Below are 19,038 nucleotides of genomic sequence, written 5' to 3'. Positions count from 1 at the left end.
TTGCTACAACTTTCCGAGCCTCGTATCAGCCCTCAGTTGTCTCTAAGTGACACTTGAATTGTTGTGAACGTGTTGTTACCGTCGCACGATCGGACTTTGCGCTATTTTTTTCATTAGTGGCACCGTGTAAGAAGCCTGGGTATTTAATTTATAATTACGCGATCGTCTCTTCTGCCTCGTCTTCTTCTTCAGTTTTAAAAAAAAACAAAAAACGTTTTCTTGTTTTTGCTCGATGAATATGTTGCAAACGCGATCTGTAAAGTTGTTCCACACGGCGCACTTTGTGCAGCGGCCCCTCGCTGTTGACGTTTGATGTAGTTTTGCAAGTTTTCGGCGATCTTGTGATTTTTAAGCAATTTTCGAACATTCATCAAGTGTGCAGTGCCGCTGCACGGGAGAGGGAGATCGAGAGAACGTCCTGTTGCGTGTGTTTGTTGACCAGAGGGGAAAAAACAAATTTGCTGAAACGTGCACGGATGTTTATGCCCATCACAGATTCTTTAAATAAGTTTTGCGACTGATATTCAGTCGCCCTCCTTGAACCTTGAAGCCATTGTTGCTGTCTGAATCGAGCCGTCCACTAGGTTGTGGTTTATGTCACAGTTCGGATGTTTTGCTGGGAGAGTGTGCGCTTTTCCTTGAAAGAGGGGGGTAAATAACAACCAAGACCCTGCCAAAGAGCCGGGGTGGTTGGGGTCACAGTGTGGGGGTTCAGTTTGTGCACTTGTTTCTGATTTGGCTGCACGCTTTTTACGTATTTACTGTCACTCAGGAGGGAGGAAATGAGCACAAACAACGGTGGAAGTAACCCTAAAGTAGTCATTTTGCAGAGGACTGAACAGAAAGCTGTCTCTCCTATTGGGAGATTGTTGCATTGTACTGTTTTTTATTTGCATTTCATATTGTTATTGCAGCAATATTACATTTCAAGATTAGCAAACTTTTTCCCTGTTCTGCATGAAGCATGAACTCTGGCTGAACTTTGGGATATTTAAGGTGTTTTCATGACATCACTTATAAACTATAAGCAGACATCCTGTGATTGTACAGGAAAGTGCACATCCACAGTGGGAGATTCCACTACACGCACACACGGTTTTCCATTACCAAGTTATCCATCGTCATTTGAGCATACTAAACATGACAATATGGAAGGACATCGGCCAACATAAGTATCAGCTGTTGATATATCTGTGTATTGTTGTTGTTTTCCATCATTTGTAGCAGCGTGGAAATGTTCAAAGATACTGTGAGGAAAGGAAAGTACTTTAGGACACTTGACAAGAACAGAACTGTGGACATTTGTGTCAGCATCTGCTGTTGGCTAGATTGTTATTTTAAACATAGAAATCATCCCAGACTTTGATGATCAATGTAACGTAAATGCAAAAAAAAAAAACCCAACCAAAAGATCAACTTACTTCCACAAACACAAAGGCTCAAAAATGATTGATTGATTTTTCAGTTAATGTAGGATAAATCCACATGACGTGTCACATTAGTTTTTAGAAGCCATTAGCCATTTTGCGAGTTATTAAGAAAATACATACAATACATATTAGACATGCATAGGTTATGAAACTCTAGACTGATGCTGATGTTTAAATTAGCAATTCGATTGGTAGCTGATGATATTTTTTCAGTATTTTTATTTTGTTTCTGTTGTTATTTTTGGGACACAAAGTAATCTTATTTGAAAACAAAGCTAATCTCTGTTAGTCTTTCAGCTTTTTATTACACAATATTTGTGCATCTAGTGAGTACAAAATTGATGTGCAATTAAAGATAAATATCAGCGACTGATATCAATAAATCTTGCCTTGTTATCCTGCTGATTTGTGTAGAAAATGATGTGATGAGTCACTTAGTAAGATGTCAATTCATTTATTTTACTGGGATCAATAAAGTTTTCGAACTGAAGATAACTTCTGCCTAATGGTTCAAGGTCAAATTCATATTTTGCTTGCTACTAAATCCACAAACACAATTTCAGTGCATGCAGCTATAAATCAAGTCAAACATTTTGTTATAGTTCATATGAATAATGTGATATAGCTGGACTACCAGTCAGAAAAGTCATACTCACATTTCAGGTATAAAAGGTAGCTAAAAAGGCTAAATTCAGATCAGCATGTAATGAACTTTAGGTAGGTTTTTCCCTCCAACTTCACGCCTACATGTCTGAGCCAAGCATGTACCATCAAGGCCTCCAGCTACATAATAAGGAAATGGAAGTGAGGTTGTCACGAGACAATGCCTTTGCTGGTCGCCTCTGCAAGTTGAGACCCATGTGTTGATGTTTGCTGCTCTCTCACTACAACCGCTCGGCTGACGATGGATCCGCCCCATGGAGTATTAGCCAGATTTCAATTCTCACACGTGGAGCGTTGAAGAAGATGACTGTTTTATTTTTTTACATGCAGTGACAGATGATATATGAAAATAATGGTATTTGAATATAATAGTATTTTCCCCCACAAATTCACAGAAGCTCACGCTAATTCCTATCAGTATGTGTGTTTTCAGAATGATTATCTGCACTCTAAAGCACAAAAAACCCTCAAGAAACTCCAAGACTCCAGTACTCCTACTTTATATTTTTTCCTCAGACATAACCATCTAATGATTCATGTTATTCTGCTGCCTGAGCTTTCAGATCTGCTCTGCTCAGTTGAGCACAGTCTTTGCTTGAGTCCAAAGAGCCAGCTTCTTCTCATTAACTTCCATGCATTGCCTTACATTACTTCCATGCCCCTGTGGTCGAGAGGCAGCACGTTTCATGTTTGCCTTTGTGATTGAGCGAACGTGGGTGCCTGCGAGAGCACACACACTTGCCTGTTTGGAAGATGTGTGTGTGTGCAAGTGTGTGTCTGCGCTCCTTTTTAGTGTGTGTGAGTGAGAGATCGCTGTTTTTTGAGTCCAAGGGAGGTCTTCTCCTCTGAAAATCCCCCTCACAATTCCTTGCACCTCTTCGGGTGGCAGCGGTGGTGGTGGCAGTGGCGGCAGCGGCGGCAGCGACGGCGGTGGCAGCAGCAGCAACAGCAGGCTGATTACCATGAGAAAAGAGCATCAGTTGGGTTAATGGGAGGGACAGCCCTCTGAGGGGACAAATGGTAGTTAATAACCAGGGAAGAATCGGAAAAGCTCTGATCCCTTGCTTTGTACTTTTTCACCTTCTAGAGGCACGGATGGGATGGGGTTGGAGGGGGTGGGTGAGGGAGCAAGGGACACTGGGTTCATGGTAGAATGGATGCTGCTTGCTGACAGGCTGTAGGAAAACTGTACTATGTGTTACTTTCTCAGGAGTGGCACTGGGAACCTGAGAACTGCAACAGAATACAGGGCATTGCCAGAGCTGTTAAGTGTGTGCATGTGTAAGCACTGGGCAGCGTCTGTACAAGAGTGTGTGGACGTAAGTACATTTGGTGTCATGGGATCAGTGTTCAGGTTTTTACTGAAAACAAGTAATACTTTACACATTATTTGATACTTTTCCTAAAAGTAATGCAATTCGTTTCTTAATGACCTGCCGGAGAAGGTAATTCGTTACCCTATTTGATACATTACTTTTGTGTTACTCTGTAAAATGACCTTAAACACATTATCGCATAATTATCTATATAAACCATAGGCTATAATTATAATCCATATCTTTTAGTTTTAAAATTGAGCCAAAAGAGGCTTCACAGTGATGCAACTGCAGAAACATGAACAGGTAGAAATGAAGGCTACAATGGTGCGAGCCTGACTGCTCATCACTGTTTTTGTTACCTGTTGAAAATCAAGCTCTGGCTGCAGGACTGGAGTCAGCAAGCCCTCAGCTTTAAAATAATTCTGGGCTCTTGGCTAGCTTTGTGTTAGTATGCTGTCTGTGCAGATGTTTGCAAAGAGTCCACCTTGTGTTAGCACAGTGCAGTTGCATTTGTCTTGATACAGTTTGCATTTCACCATCGTGCTTTTGTCCTTTTATGGAATAAAAGTAAAATTAATGTCCATATTTCCACTGCCTAAAAGCTGTAGCCCACACCACATTTTTCCTCTTTTCTTCATATAGACAGAAATCAGCTAATAGTAGGGCAAGTGCACAGGAAGAAAGAAAACATGTTAACTTGATGCTTTTTTCTTTCTGTCTGCCTGGTGTGCAAACAGCTAAAGAATCTTTGTAAAACAATGTCACAACGTAATTGTAACTAACATGTCACTGTGTTACTGAAAAATGTAATGTGATTACAGAAACACATTACACTCAACACTGCATGGGACTAGCAGGGAAACAGATATTTCATTAAAATTAATTTGCAGTATGTGAGGCTTCACACATTAGCTGCTCGGCTTTCAGGCGTGAGAGAGGGCTGAGAGCTGTATGTTGGGTGTGAAAGCAGAAAGAAGTTATGAATTCTGAGAAAGACTGAACAAGGGAGCAAGAAATAGAAAAGCAAAAGGATAAATCTGTAGCTCAGAATGTGGGTCTGATATTGAGTGGTAATGTGGCCAAAGAAAAAAAAAAATCAGCAGTAATTTGTTTTTCCTACCAAGAGCTACAAACTGCCATACTACTAAATGTTATGAAATACTTATAAATGTCAAGACTGGAAAAAATACTGGCTAATACTTTGATTAAAATAAGTGAATATTATCAAAAGCTTTATTTGACGTCTTGATGATTTTCACTGGTTTTAATCATAATTTTTTTCCAGTATTAGACTGTATTTATTTTATTTAGGAAAATTGGGCGTGCAACTTCTTTATTACCATTATTATGAAATTAGTAATTTTTTTGTTAAATTAATAAAAGCAGCTTTGTAGAATCCAAAAAGTTTAGCTTTATTGTCACATGAAGCCTGACAATCAAGTCTAACTTGTCTGAAGTCCAAGTATTACATACTCAATTAAAATAGGATAAAAACAGACTTGGATATCCTTCCTTTTTCAAATGTTAAATTTGTGGGCAATTAAACATAGCATTACAAATCAGAGGTTTGTTGGATGGAATTGTTTTGCTTTAGTTTTGCTGTATAGATAGCAATGTGATCGCTAGCCTACACTGTTAAAAAAAAAATCCTAGAAAAACAGTAATATTCCGGCAGCTGGGGCGCCAAAATAATACCATCAAATAACAGAAAATAACTTTCTCATAAAAATACGGTTATTTTCACTAATGACAATACAGTTTGTTGCCCTAATTTTACATGGGATTTTGTCTTTTTCAAGTGCTTTTAAACATTAAATTAGGAACATTTTAATGTGATTAAACAATGAAATTACCTATAAACAAGGTCAATGAATGTGGCAATATGAATAATAATACTTAAATGTACAGAAATATACAGTTAACAGTTGGTTTAAATAATAATGGATTGCATGGCCTGGGACAGACTGACAGAGGCGAGGCTGCCAAATCACACCATCGGCCCCTCTGGCCATCACCAGTAGGCGGTAGGTGAAGTGTCTTGACCAAGAACACAACGACCGAGAAGGTTGCCGGTTCGAGCCCTTCTGATTACAAGGCAAACTGCCAACTCTTGAGCCACGATCACCCTAAATAGCAATAATAGTGATAATTATTTGATGTTAAAAAAGTTTATAAGAATCATTTCATATATTTTTCCATAGCATTACATTTGAATTTAACAGTTCAATCTTTCAAATAACGGACAAATATTTGTGAAATCATGATACATTTGTGAATGTATTTTAACAATCTAAATATGCATATGTACAGACAAATACATTTAAAAAACAAGAAAATTATATTTTATTACATTACAGTGATTTTACGTTAATTTACATTTGAAATGTGAAATCACAGTCTATTTATGTAAATTTAATGATATTCTAGAAGAACAGAACAAAACTGTAAAATACACAGTAAAATACTTTTATATTAGGACTTTTTCTTACAGTGTACCATAGCTAATACCATAGCTAATGTATACCAAGGCTAATGTCAGGTAACATTAGCAAAGTATGAATACATAGAACAAGGAAAATATTACTGAAACTTTTTGCTGACTTTTTGTTCTTGTGCATCATAATACAAAACATGACAAAAGAATTTCCCTCGGGATAAATAAAGTTGTTCTTATCTTATCTTATCTTATAATCATAACATTATCGTTATAATAACAATACCAGTGGAACTGCTGCTTTAGCTAAATGTGGCTGGTAACTGGTGGGTAATATTAGCTAAAGTTGACTGACCTTACTATTAAGTCTGTATGCTGAGTTTATGACTTTTTAGTGTGGAAGATTATTATTTAATTAATTTGACCAGATATTCTTAACACCATGTATATGGACAGAGCCCATGTTGAAGTCATATATAATTTAGATGGTTTTTACTAAGTTCACATGATGTTAAAGGCTAAGAAGTAAGCTAGTAAGTTTAGGCATTGGGGACAAAGATTGCTGGGTGCATAAATATGTCCCAAACAGCAATCTTTGTCCCCATTTTTACTAAATACAACTCTATGTACATTTACAACATTTAGCCTGGCAGCTATGACAGAGAGAAAAAGATGTTTTGCTGTATAATACACTGATTGAAAACAGGCATACAAATGAGTAGAGGAGCTTACATAGGCACATAAAGTCTCACATATGCACAGATATTTACAAGGCTAATTAAAGTAAAAAACAAACAAACCCAAAACCCAACAACAACAAAAGAACCCTCACATTGTCATTTTTACTATGCATAGGCACAAAGTTAATAATACAGGCACACATGCTCTCATTTACTCACTCTTGCAGAGGTTTTTCAGACCCAGGCACATTCTGATGGGTGCTGCAGTATGCTGGTCAGAAATAGTATGAGGATGCGAGATGCTTGAACCACATACTGCCACTTTTCCTCATGGATCTTTTTCTAGGAAGAACAGGGCAGCTGTGGCTTTTCAGAACCTAGATTCATCCATCAACGAGCACCCATGGTTTACACCACACAAAACACACATACACATCCTCTTTCCTCTCCCTCATTTACCTCTAGTCCTTCCCCCTTTCTCCAATTCCATACATCCTCATTTCTTTCCGTCCTCTCTCTTTTGCTTTTTATCGTTCTTGCTTTTCTTTTTTTCAAAGAGTTTGTCCACCTTTTCCCCCTCTCTTTTGCCCTTCATCCATCCTTCTCTCACAGACTGAGTTTACAGCCCCAGGCCACTTCCGCCAGGCTGTCTGCAACAGATTTATTAATAGGCTCGTCTCTCTCCAGTAAACACAGCATTGGTTTAGGGGGTCGTCTCTCAGGCACTGACCGACTCAGGAATAGTAGAATGCCTGTTGGTTCCAAGGATGATCCACTGCAGACCAAGTAAAAGAGGGGAACAGCTGGAAATAAACACAAGTATGAAATAGTTTGCAGTGCAAGACTGAAAAATTTACACATCTGGTCAGGTGGAGTTTGGTAGGTCAAAGGACAAGGTGGCAGAAGGGGGATGAAATGTAAAAAATGTCATGCGATTTTACTACAGGCAATACAGCTCACACCTCACCCTGTTCATCTACTATTGATTTATGCCACCACATGACAACAACAGATGGAGATTTCCCATTTGTCATGGACTTATGTTAAATATTGTTGGAAACAGTTGGTCCATCTTAACTGATCATTCACTATGCCCAAACTCTCTTTAGTTAAGGTCAATTCATGGTTTCTGTAAACTCAAAACAGACTTGAACAAGCTTCTGTGCATATACCACTGGGGGTTCATGGACACATTCCTACCTAGAAAACTTGATGCTGACCTCTTGACACCAAGAAAGGAGCTGTTTTTTTTGTTTTTTTAAAATCGTTTTTGTGTTAGTAACATAAAAAAGTAAAGAGAACCTAGAGATTAGAGATTAGGAGAGAGGATGTGAAATGTAAAAGAACAGTCTGCTCAGACAATCATGTGAGCATGACGCTATAACCTGACTTTTACTGTTTCAATGAGTTAGCAAATGTCTTGACTGTTAGGTAATATTATCAAATAAATGGTGAGACAAATTTAAAGATAGATACTGAATTGAGAGATTTGTTTTTAAAAGGACAGGACTAACAAACGTTTTTGCATTTTTTTGATCATAGTCAGTAGTATACAAAGTTGGGACTCTCATTTCTTACAAAAACGACCATTGATATACCTAACAGATTTTAGCTGTCGTTGCTGGCGACCTATTCAGGGTGTACATTGCTTTTAACCCCATGACAGCTCAAGGGCTGAGAGATGCGACATTAATTCGATACGGGGTGGCTGTAGTGTAGGAGGTGAAGCAGGGTCTACATGCCGTATATCCATGGGGAAGATCCCAAGTTGCTCTCTGATGCATCCATCAGAGTCTGAATGTGTGTGAATGTTAGATAGAAAGGTACTTAACCTCCTAAGACCTGAACTCTTCCACGTCATGCATTTTTAATTTCTCTTTGATATTTGGGCATATTGGGACCTGATGAATGTAAAAACAAAGAACTGCCAGAATTTTTTTTTTTACCTTATTTTTGTTTTAAGAAAAATAAGAGCCACATATGAGGATATTCATTTAAAATTTTGATAGAACAGTAGCAGTATAATGTCCTTGTAAGTGGATATCAGGCCCTTGTAGAGCAAAATTGAGTATTTTGGTCTAAATAACCCAAAATGTGATGTCCACATATGTGGACGCCAGGTCCTAGGAGGTTAAGGATAAAAAAAAAGTACAAAAGCGCTATATAAGAACCAGTCCATTTAGCACACACAGAATAAAATGGATGGATTGATGGTAGCTATTTTGTTAGCTATCAATCGGTTGGTTGTCTTATAGCTGATGCAGACAGCAATATTGTTTTTTTAATGTACTTTTTAAAGTTTCCCTTTTGTGATAGGGATTTTTTTTTGTTTGTTTGTTTTTTTGTAAAAAGGGTTAGCCAGTGCTAAATTTCTACAATGGATAAACATTAGTGATTGCCATTGGTTGAATTCAAGTCAGGTGATCTGAACTTTGGAAGGTGAGTTTCTACTTATACTAATGGTCGTCCAGTGTATTGGTACATTTCTAAATTAACTCAACTTTCCTGGTAATCTTTTGTTATTTGTATTGTTTATCTGGTAAGGTAAACATCAGCATTCTTACCAGCTACGGAGCCATTAAAAGGCATGATAGTAAGGAAATTGCATTTTTCTTGTATTGCACTGAACTGCTAAGTTCCTGTATTACATTATGGCTTTTTAAACTACCCCAAATGTAACAGAGAAGGGGTAGGATTAGACCTCTGCTACAAACTCATAAATTTATGCCAAAGTATAACAAAAAGAGACTTTGACATTCTTATGATTTATCCACGAGTGCCTTACTAGTTTCATACATTTGAAACTAGTTTTAAAAATAACATGAAAAAAGAAAGCAAATACGCTAAACCAGAAAACTAAAAGCCAGACACTGTTCTTAAAATAGCAGGAATTTGTGCCAGTCATGATTTACATTACTGAAGAAAGTTTCTGTAATAGGTGAGCAGTAACTTCAATTGGAGTTGCTGAAAAAATGACACCCAGGGTGGATTAAAATCTATTACTAGAAAATTATTATAATTGAACCCATCTCCCTTTGAAAAATACGGTCAGGACATACAATTTGGTTTGCTGTTGTAAATTGTAGTTAACTGGGTATGCTACATTTACAGTGTATGTAAATGATTCTGTGAGATTCACTTTGAGCTTTGTAAAATCTAAAAAAAAAAAGCCTTTATTTTTATATACATATATTTGAATATATTTTTATATATACGACTCTTAGTACAAATAGAGCTTCAAAGGCCTGTCAAGCTTTTTTAGGTTTTGCTAAGATATACTTGAACAGTCGTTATTTGGTGAGTTTTTGTCTTCTTTTTTAAAAAACAAAATATCATTACTTATTTTTTATGACTATAAATGTAGCTATTAACCTTTTGGCATTTCTTTTTTTACCTTAGGAGGTACCATAGGAAGCTAAAAAAAATAATCAGGTAAAATAATCATAAACTGACTGTGCAGCACTTTTTTTAAAAAAGAAGAAGAAGAAAGAAAACAAGACAAAAAACTAATTGCTGTTGATTTTAGCTGACATTATCCTTGCAGCTAGTTTCAAAGATGACCTCAGTTGTGCATTTCTGCCATGAAAACCCCCAAAACGGAATACACTCTTTTTATGCTTTTGGTGTCTATGAATTCATTGAAATCATAATTTTTATTTTCATTATCACTGAAATTTATTCTTCCAAGCACGTGAATAATAGTTCAGTCCGTAACATGTTAGGACTGTTTAAAACACAAGTTTTTTGGTTTTTTTTTTCTTAATAGTTATTTATATTTTATTAATGACTTGTCTGTTTGAGCATTAACTCTTTTAATTCACTTCAAGCAAACCTTTCATTGTAAAAGAGCATTTTATTTTTATTTTTACATAAGAGAAGCTACAACTAGTGATTTTTAATTATATTATTATTATTTTTCAAATCTGTCAATACAAAATACAAACAGTTCTGCAGTCTGTTACAGGCTGGTTGTCTGGTGATTGAATTATTATTAAAAGTTTGATGGAACAAACTTTTACAGCCAAACATATTTAATTATTTTTAGGGCTACAAATAGTTGATTAATGACTTTGTCAGTCCTCAAAACATGTTTAAAATGGCACGTTGAGATCATAAGAATTTACAATATAAATAGTTTTAACTCTAAATATTAAAATTTTTGGAATTTTAATTTTTGCATGTGAAAATTGTAGCCCTTTTCTCTAATTTTTGTAATCGGGAACAGGAGGTTTTCTAAAAAGCAGAATGTTGTCCAACAACAGGGAACGTAGAACCTTTGAAGTGTTTTTATTCTTTTCTCTTCACTACAATTCTATCCAGATTTTGTTAAATTTCAATATTTTTTTCCGTGAATGTGCCAATAATGTGATGTGTTCGTGATCATCAGCATTCCTAATATCATCTGTTCACGTGCAAAGTTTTCAATCTGAGCCAAAAGTGGAAGTATTGTGGTGCGCTGCTGTGGTGCGCTGTAGCCGAGGAATGCACCAGTACCGGACCATCTAGTGCGCACACGCTCACTGAAGTATGTCAGAGAGTTGTTTAGGATCAACACGTGACTCAGAACAGAATTATGCGTGTGTGTATTTTACTGGCACAGTAATATCTGGAATATGGACCTGATGTCGAATGAAATGCAGTCACACACACACACACACACTCCTGACTCACACACGCCCTCCCCTTTCTCTTTCTCTTTCGCACACACATTCGGCTACAGTAGTACTGATACATGAGTGCGCGGCTCCTGAGTCATCCTCAGGAAAAAGCGGGCAGCATAGAAAATGCAGAATGTAGCCACACTGTCTGATGACACAGTGCTTCTTCCTTTCTCTGAAGTGATTTTAATAATGTTTTTTTTAATAATGGTGGCCTGTGCCACCCCACCCTACTCAACAATCCAGTGCTTGCTAAGTATTGCCAAGCAAAACCTTCAGCTCCCTCAGTAGAAGTAAGTTTCTCTGCTGCTTGTGCCAGCTGAAGTGAGTGATGACTTTGAGCATGGAGAAAAAGAGGCGCATCATCAGCTCGTACCTATGCACTTCTGATTTTAAACACTGGGAACATGACTCATGTAGGACTTACTTTCTGCCTGCAAGTACTCAATGTTTATCTGTGCCTTTACAATGTAGTTGTGGTTGCTTTCATTTTACAGTAACTACTTAACCAACAGATTCTCTTTAGTGAATTCATTGGTGGACAAAATACTTGCAGTTCTTATTCAAAAATATGCATCACCACAGTGTAAAACTGCTGTGACGTATAAAGCAAAGTGCGCACAAAGTTGAAAAGTATGTGGCGGTGTCACTGAAATATACATGTATTTGTTTATAAGCTGTACATAAAAGAATGCAGTAGCATCAATATATAGAGATACTGCAGGGGAAATATCTTTAAGGTATCTTTGAGTAAGTATATCATTACATCATGTTATCATCATTACATTGCACCATTAAAAAAAAGGTTTGGTAAAGGGGGAGCTTGAAACTGTTATTTCTCTATTATAAGTATTAGTTTTATATACAACAGATAAGATAAAACAGCACTTTTCACTGAGTTGAATGAACGGAATGACAGCACCAAGGCCCAGTATAAGATAAATAGGTACTATTTTAAACTGTGAATCATGCAAAGCTATTCTTGTAGAGTCCAAGAATAAAAAATATAATGCTCAAAATAATCTGAATAGATCAAGTTTAAGCATGGCCAGATAAACATTTTGCTCTGGGGCAGGAACTCATTTTGGGCCACCTCTGTTTCAGTAAGACAGTGATAATAAAATACTGTAAATATAATGCTATAAAATGCCCTTGTATTTGCGTTTATTTACTTCATCGTTTGTTGAGTAGAGTAAATTATTACTTCAGTTTTTGAAAACCTTAAGTAAATATATGCTCTGTAAAACCCTAAAATTAAACTTGTTTCATGATTTTTAATAATAGTAGTCCTGTTATTAATGTTAATATGAATAATATTAAAAATAGCTGAAAACCTGATTAGCAAGATAATGCTCTCTATTTTTAAAAGAACGCGAGGAAAAAATACAGAATCTGCATCTAATGTGTTGCTATCGGTACCATGGATTAATTTTTAATAAAACAAAATGTGTGATTTAACCATATGAACTTAAACCACATGAGACCAAAGGCTACTCTGCTAAGCTAACCTAGCTATTTATAAACCAATTTTTATACTTTGGCTCCATCAGTTGTAACACTAATTAACTCTTTACCACTTGAAAGGAGCAACACATGAAGCTCTTTTCTGACCTTTGTAAAATAGTTAAAATACATCACTCCCTTTTATTAAAATAACAACTATCTAGCTGTATGGCTGAAAATCTTTGTGTTTTACTAGATGGGATAAAAACCTGTTGTGTCTCAATACATGTCCATTTTTTTTAAGGTCGCTCATTAGAAATAGGGTCTCGTGACTGCAGGCTCTGTGTACTACAATGGATCTAAAAGGCTGTTTTAAGGAACCTGAGCATGTTATTAAGTGTCAAACTACTATGAATAAGTTGTGAGCAAGGCTTCACTTTAGAGGGGACATATGTGTAATTAAGAACAATTAACAGTTGTAGACTGGTAGATTAAGACTTTTAAAGTAGACTGTATTACTGAAGTACTATTAAAGGAGAACACCAGTTCTAATTGTGCTGCCACATTGCAAGCGCACAGTAAACAATGCATGTTAAGATCTTGATTGATATATAACATTGATGTGTAACTTATTGATTGGTGGCATCTTATAGTCCAGAGACATGCATGTTGGGTCACTAGTGAATCTACAGTGGGCGTGGATGTGACAGATAAAGTGCTTACAGTTTACAGGATAAAATGCTGTATGAATTTATGGTTATATGTGATTTATTGTCTAAATTGCTTTAAGTGGTTAGTAAGACTAAAAGAGAGGTATATAAGTGTGAGGAGATAACTGTAAGTAATTCAGTTCAATTTTGCTTTTATTTATATAGCACCAAATCACAACAAGAGTCACCTCAAGGCACTTTATATTGTAAGGTAAAGACCCTACAATAATACAAAGAAAACCCCAACAATCAGATGTCCTTCTTTGAGCAAGCATTTGGGGACAGTGGGAAGGAAAAACTTCCTTTGAACAGGAAGAAATCTCCAGCAGAACCAGGCTCAGGGAGGGGCGGGCATCTGCCGCGACCGGTTGGGCGTGAGGGAAAGACATAATTAGGAGGAGGTTGAGATAAACCTTTGTTATTGGACCAGTAGCTGTAGAATGTTGTCACACAAAGTAATATGCAGGTAAGCCTTAAGCTATTGAATGGCCAGTGGACAGTATGCTCACCTAATAGTGAAACACTTTTTGGCTAAATTATTTGAGCTGGAAGAGAACTCAAAAATTAGAGCAACAAATTCAAAAGTCAAAAGCTTAGAGAATTCAAATATTTAATTACCTGTTATGTAATATTTGTAATATTTTAGTTATAGTTGAAATACCTATAAAAATTATTAATGATAATAATAATACTAGTAATACCAATAATAATAAATAATAGATTATATTTAATTTAATTACTTTAGGCAAACGCGATAATGCAATTGCATATTACATATTGCAATAACTGATATAAATTACTCATTATTTTAGCGCTTAGTGTGCCTTAAGACAACCTGTTACCTCATAAAATAAATAGTGATAGTTGAGTTACATTATTTTGAGTCATGTCTTAGTAAAAGTTGAGGGAACTAAGATCATCTATAATAATATGTTACTTGGGTATGCCAAAGGAAAATGTTTAAGTTTAAACTTTAGATATTAAGCCAAACAGTTATTGTCATTTGGTGTATTACAGTGCAGATGTCTCCTTCCTCCAGTCTTCATCGCCTGGTAGCTTTTCTGCTTCCTTCACTAACTTGTTTATCAGTCTGCTTACTCCCTTCCTCTCCCCTCGTACCTCTCGCTCTTCACGCTGTGTTTTGATCAGTTGGTGAGCTCCTACCCCCCCCAAACATACTTCCCATTATTTCCTTCAAGTATACTCTTTTGTGCCATTCTCTTTGCCGAGCTTTGAATTTTCCCCCTCTCTGTTCACTCTTTCTCTGTCTCTCCCCCTCCTCCACGACCACTTACCAAATTTAACCCCTCACCCACTTAGATGCATTCCATCAGCTTCATAAACACACACGTGGTACCAAACATGTAATGGTACTTCCTCTGCTGTCCTCCTCTTTTCCTCACATCTCTCCATCTATTCTCTCTCTCTTGCTCGCTCTCTCTCCTCTCAAGGCCTTGGTGAACGACGACAACAACAAGTTGGAAAAATGAAAGTGGGGTGACAACTGCGAGTCCCCTTTCTGCCTCCCCTCCAGGGCCAGTGTGAAGTTTTCAGTTTGATTGAAGGCCTCTTTTCTGTGGTGTGCAGTGTGAAAGCTGTCCTAATTGAATGATAAAGTGCCCCGAGATGGAGTCCACTGAATAGCCAACAATGGCCAGCCTGTGTGTGGTAGAGGGATTTTGGTTCACATCCAGCCTCTGCCTCTCTGCTCCGAGAGGGGGCCTATTATAATACTCTCTGCTGGACTCGGTCACGTGATACTGCCTTGCTCCCTGCTACTCACCCCCTCCTCCCTTTTTGTCCCTCCCCCTCCCCAATCTCATCTCCTCCCTGTTCCAGTGTGGCCTGGCCAATCCGGTCACATCATCGGCCTCTTCTTCACCCTGCTGGTTTGGTTGGATGGTCTCATTTTACCAGTGAGTGAATCTCTTTGTGTGTGTGTGTGTGTGTGTGTGTATACTGTACGTATCTATTAACTCAAAATGTCCTCAGGCCTGAGCATCCATCCACTGCTGTCAGGTTACCAGGGTGATATAGAAAAACTATATGACAAAACAGAAGTGAAAGCAAGCACTAGATTTCAAAGTGACTCATCTTATTGATCTAAGTTGAAACCTTTCACCCGCAGAGTGTTTGACAGTTTTAGGGTTACCAAAAAGTTTGGATATTTATAAAGACAAAGACAGATTTGAGAATGCTGCCCAAAGACTTCTGAATATTCAAGAATACCAAGTCACTTCCCATATGGAAAAGATATATATAAATCTTATAAAGTTTGTATCTGTCTTGTGTGGAACTTGTATGAAAAGCATACAAGAGTGAAAACATATATAAGATCCCTTGAAAAATTATATAAATGAAACTTGTATGTTTTGGATACTTACTAAAACAATATATGAAAGTAATGAGAAAGTGGCCACTTTCATGAGTAAATCATATAAGCCTTATATGATTCACTATATGAAGTAGGCCAAATCTTATGCAAGTCTTTTATAAGTTTTTTCTATTTCTTCTCCATATGGGTTGACTTGGGCAGCTTAAAAGTGGATGCTCACAATGTCATCGAGAGAGAATGATGTGCAGTGGCACTGGCACCAGCTTCTATTTCGATAGAAAGGACATCTGTGTATCTATTTAGCTAGCTATCTGCATTTACTTTTTTTTCAATTTTTTTATGAGGTAAATGCGATTTTCTGAGTGTTAGAGATGTCACAGCACCACAAGCCACTTTATAGTATTTGCCATGTTGATTTAAGACGTGAATTTAGTGGCACAGAATTTCTTGCACAGCCTCTTGATATCAATAGCCTTCAGTCACCACAACCAACCGCTTTTTATACACACATTAAAGTTTCACTTGTGGTCTGACTGTGCTTCTGTCTATGTAAGAGTTTGTCATAAATCCTTAACTGACTAGCCAGCATGCATTAGTAGACTGCTAGTGTCTTATACTACATCTGCTTCTGTGTAAGAAAAACTAAGCGGTGATTAATCTGCTACTTTTTGGGATTCATTTTTGCCATGAAGTGCTTGTTTTGTGTTCTGTTATGAATAAGTTCATTTAAGTGGTGAAATTTCAACTGTTGCCAAAAGGCCGAGATGGCAGAAAGATGACCTTTGATCATCAAGATCTGTCTAGAGGAAGTAAAAGACATAAACATTTTCAGTATGTGGACCTATGGAAAGACCCTTGGTTGCCTTCAAGTGCCACTTTTGGTTTTGATTGACTCGATTTTAATTTCAAGGCAATCACTTTTGAAATACATATTTTCAATGTTTGCAAATTCAATAATTACATGTTTGCTAACTAAGTGAAAAAATTTAGATATAGCTGATGGCTAAAATAATCATGGTTGTTGTTTTGTTTCATTCCAGATTACTTACGTGTATTTATGAAACTAAAGTAAAATAGTTGGGCTTCTTTTGTCTGTAAGCAGATGTAAATAATTGTTTTAGTCCTTTAGCTTCGTTCACTCCAACTCATTGCAAACTTTGTGGAAAAAGCTTCTTTCGGCACGTTTGCCTGAATTGCAGTTAATTTCCGTGCAGTATGATGGTATGACTATCAGCTCTGATACTGCTAAGACTTTTATACAGCTATTAATAATACTCATTTAAAAGTGATGAATATTTACCTTATGACCTTAAAAAAATGGGATTAAAAGCACAAAAGTAAAATCACATTTGGTCTCATGCAGTTTCTATTTCGTGAAACTAAAAAAATCCGTTAACCTCCTAAGACCCGAACTCTTCCACGGCATGCATTTTTAATTTCTCTTTGATATTTGGGCTGATTGGGACCTGATGAATGTAAAAACAAAGGATTACCAGATTATTATTTTTTTGTTTCTAAGAAAAATGAGAGCCACATATGAGGATATTCATTTAAAATTTTGATAGAACAGTAGCAGTATAATGTCCTCGTAAGTGGATATCAGGCCCTTGTAGAGCAAAATTGAGTATTTTGGTCTAAATAACCCAAAATCTGATGACCACATATGTGGACAGGTCCTAGGAGGTTAATGAACTGTTCCAGCTTTATCATTTTCTCTTTGACTTCCTGTCTACAGATGATGTGAGATTGTGTTGCAGTAAGTGGATTGATTGACATATGCTTGATGGGTGATCACCTTGTATTTGGAAGAAAGTATTATGCCTTCTTCTATAGCTGATGGCAATCAGAATTATATTGACACTGTACTGAGATCATAGTTAATGTTATTACGGTGTGATTGTATTTGTTTTCAGTGAGCATTTTTTCATATCAGAGCAAACTCTGTGAACAGAATCACAATGAGACTGGTCTGGTCACAGACACACACATTTTTTTGTCTTTTAATTGTAGAATAAGATTTAAAATATACTGGCAATAATATGGAGATATTATAAGTTTAGTAAATAAACCTTTATAATAAATGGTATGCAGTACAAAATACAATATTTTCATTCATTGGCTGTCCCTACCAATGCCCCTCTCTGGTGACAACGCTGGTGGTCATTAGTTTGTTTAGAAAGTTTGTGGAATTATTAGCAGACTGTCTGATCTACTCAGAAGACAGACTTCTAATTTGAGTAACATAGTCATAAGGATGAACAGGAGTGGCACAGTTGGTTACAGAAAGTGAGATGAAAGTGTAAATAAATTTCCAAGTTAGCTGCGATGCACCACTGTTTTCGTCTTTTTAAAAAAATCAGTTTTATGGTATTTCATATCTTGGCTACAAAATGAGGCAAAGCTTTCTGTTTTAGTTATGATTTTTCCACATCCCTATATCTTTGATTTAGCATGTATTTGACCTCATATGAAGCTCTACTCTTGCTGAAGGAATATATTTTTGTTTAATTTTCTCTTCAGTCAAATCAAAGTCATCACCTAGGGGCATAAGGATTTACTTAATTAATATAATTAATGTAATAAACAGGTGCATGAGAATTGTAGCTGCACATGTGCAAAGATAGTGTGAGCGAGAAAATGAGACACTGGGCAGTTTATTTATCTGGATAAGGTAAAGGCCAGAGAGCACCGAATCACAGTTAACTCTATTCACACAAAGCAGTGAATGGGCTGTAGTAATCATTATAATAGGAGAGATAGCAACTAAAATGATTTCAAGTAATCACATTTCTTGTAATCAATAGTCTCGAGACAGTTAGCGTAACTATAGCCAATACAATAAAACAATAACAAAAGTAGAGTGAAAGATTATGTAACAGATGTAAAATTTGATTATGGAGTTCCTCAGGGTTCTCTGCTGGGACCAGTTCTATTTATATTTGTGCATTAATTAATCAGTCATGTGCATTGACTTTTACTTTCTGTAAAAGTCACTTTTACTTTTACTTCACATTTACTAACAAAACATCAAATATCAACATGCCTCAACTATTTAAGTAAAGTAAGTAAGTAAAATTTTATTTGTATAGCACCTTTCAAGACAGAAATCACAAAGTGCTTCACAGAAAAGCTAAAACATAAAAACAGAAATCAACCTAAAGCAAGTTTAAAAAGATGAGTTTTTAGCTGTTTTTTAAATGAAACCACTGAGTCCACAGATCTCAGGCTTAAAGGAAGGGAGTTCCAGAGTCTGGGGGCTACAGTTACAAAAGCTCTGTCGCCTTTCGTTTTCAGCCTCGTATGTTGGACGACCAGCAAGCCCTGATCACATGACCTCAGGGATCTGCTGGGGATGTACTGATGTAA

General features: G+C 36.6%; 1 protein-coding gene across 3 annotated transcripts in view; it reads left to right on the top strand.

Moving 5' to 3' along the window:
- The window catches only part of plagl2 (pleiomorphic adenoma gene-like 2), a 53,022-nt gene that overhangs the window by 673 nt on the left and 33,311 nt on the right, over positions 1-19,038 (top strand). The gene's annotated exons all lie outside the window — the stretch shown is intronic.

The sequence above is a fragment of the Pelmatolapia mariae genome, linkage group LG20, assembly GCF_036321145.2.
Source record: "Pelmatolapia mariae isolate MD_Pm_ZW linkage group LG20, Pm_UMD_F_2, whole genome shotgun sequence".
Classification (NCBI taxonomy): Eukaryota; Metazoa; Chordata; class Actinopteri; order Cichliformes; family Cichlidae; genus Pelmatolapia; species Pelmatolapia mariae.
Note: the sequence above shows the minus strand (reverse complement) of the source record. Positions and strands in the feature narration are given on the sequence as shown.